This window comes from Amphimedon queenslandica, unplaced genomic scaffold, assembly GCF_000090795.2.
Source record: "Amphimedon queenslandica unplaced genomic scaffold, v1.1 AMPQUscaffold_13042, whole genome shotgun sequence".
In the NCBI taxonomy this organism is placed as follows: Eukaryota; Metazoa; Porifera; class Demospongiae; order Haplosclerida; family Niphatidae; genus Amphimedon; species Amphimedon queenslandica.
In genome coordinates, this window is record NW_003546722.1 from 43,004 (window position 1) to 44,982 (window position 1,979).

The 1,979-nt window shown below is 36.3% G+C and overlaps 1 long non-coding RNA gene across 1 annotated transcript; it reads left to right on the plus strand.

Moving 5' to 3' along the window:
• Positions 1-919: 919 nt before the first annotated feature.
• On the plus strand, positions 920-1,537 carry LOC109585586 (uncharacterized). The gene is made up of 4 exons (XR_002186561.1): positions 920-1,129; positions 1,177-1,379; positions 1,438-1,446; positions 1,511-1,537. It is a non-coding gene; the product is annotated as an uncharacterized LOC109585586 (long non-coding RNA).
• Positions 1,538-1,979: the final 442 nt, after the last annotated feature.

Here is a 1,979-nt window from a genome sequence, read left to right on the forward strand (position 1 = left end):
AAATAATACAGTTATTCAAGTAAGTATAATACATGCACAATAATGAACATTTTAAATGTAATTCTTTATTTTAGTACCTCTTATGGAGAGTCATGACAGGACTCGATGCATCCATTTCAATATCCTTTCTGCCAGTTGGACACAAAATTTTCTCCAGACTGGTGCTTCGGACTATTAAAGCAAAAATTCCGTAAAGCAGAGGTAGACTCATTGGATGACTTCATTCAAGTTGTAGAACATCATCTACTGTGAACAAAGCCCAACCAGTAGGAAGTAGCAATGGTGAACTCATTGTAGAAACACTTGACTGGTCTAGTTACTTTGCTACATTATTCAAGAAAATAAAAGGCATCAAAGGCTTTCAACACTTAGTTGTAAATGCGACCTCACCTGGTGTAGTATTTGCAGCCAGACAAGCTGTAGATGGCCCAGTCACACAATTCCATTTGCTGAAGGAGGACGCTCAAATAATGGAAGATGAACTACCTAATATATTACCACCCAAGGGTATGTCAACTGAAAGGAAATGGTACCTTTACGAAAAGATAAGATCGTTTTGCAGATACGAATGTAAAGATGTAACCTGCCCACTTCCTGATGCACCTCAACCAACAGGATCATCTCGACAATCAACTCCAGGTGTAAATAATCCACCAGACCTTGCAATGGAGATTGAAGTACCACATTCTCCCAGGCAGTCTCTAGAACCACCTGCAACACAAAGGAAATGTGGTAATTGTTGTCAATTTGGTCATAATAGAAGAACTTGTCCATGTTATCAGTAAATGAATAACAGAAATGAGTTTGTGTAATGCACATACTATTGATCCCCTTTCAACAGGAGAGGAACTAGTTTGTCTACAACAAACAGAATATTGATCCCCTGTAACAGGAGTGGAACTAGTTGATCCCCTGAAACAGGAGTGGAACTAGTTTGAATGACAAATATTCAAACTATTGATCCCCTAAAGGAGAGGAACTCGTTTGTAACGCTAAGACATACAAACTATGGATACCCTTTTTTGAAAACAAAAGTATGGAACTAGTATGTGCGTGAGACGTCAACATAAACACAAACACTCATTTTTGTTTAAAACGTACTAACTCAAAAGAGAAGGCCTAAGAGAAAGTTAGTCACGAAGTTATCATGCACGTGATTTGTGTTTATCTGTACAGGTGAGAGGACAGATAATAAAAATGTGTGGGAGGAGAATACCGAAATAGAAGTTATTACGTCATTCACAGCCAATCAAAGAACACCAAGTGTCACCTGTGACCTTTAGGATATAAAATAAGACACCTGAAACTGTAAGTTCAAAATCAAAAAGTAATGGCTGCCCCAATAGAGGATGTCCTCATTGAGGTCCATCCATCTGATGGTATTTGGGGAATGTGTAACCCTATAGTGGTAACTATAATGCCTTTTGTTTTTGGTAGATGAACTTGGTAAGTTGTTTGTACATGAATGTTTGTGTTGTACATTACAAGCAAAAAATAACTGTATTTATAGCAGAAAAAGATGAAGTAAGGGTGAAAGAGAAGAAAGGAGACAGAGGAGAGAGGACAGAGGAGAAAGGGGACAGAGACAAAGAGAAGAGTGGAGATAGTCGAAAGGAGAATGGTAAGATTAAAAGTTGTTTCTTAATTTTTTAATTTTAATTGTTTTGAAGAGAATCAAATGGCTTAAGTAAGTTTATTTACATGTGTGATTGTGTGACAATTTTTGTTGTGAAGCAGCTATGAGAAGAACTATTAAACTAAAAAGTAATTTTGCATTCTATTTTAGTCCTATTTACAACAATTAGGCAAGAAGAAAGAAGGCATTTAGGTAATTAAACAATAGTTAAATTACTTGTACTTTAAATTCAAATTTCTTAACTAAAGACTTGGAACAGTTCCGGCCAGCTCTCCAAAGTAAACATAATTTTAAGTGTATATTAAAGGCTTTATGCCATTGTAAATTAGGGCAGTTGGAACTC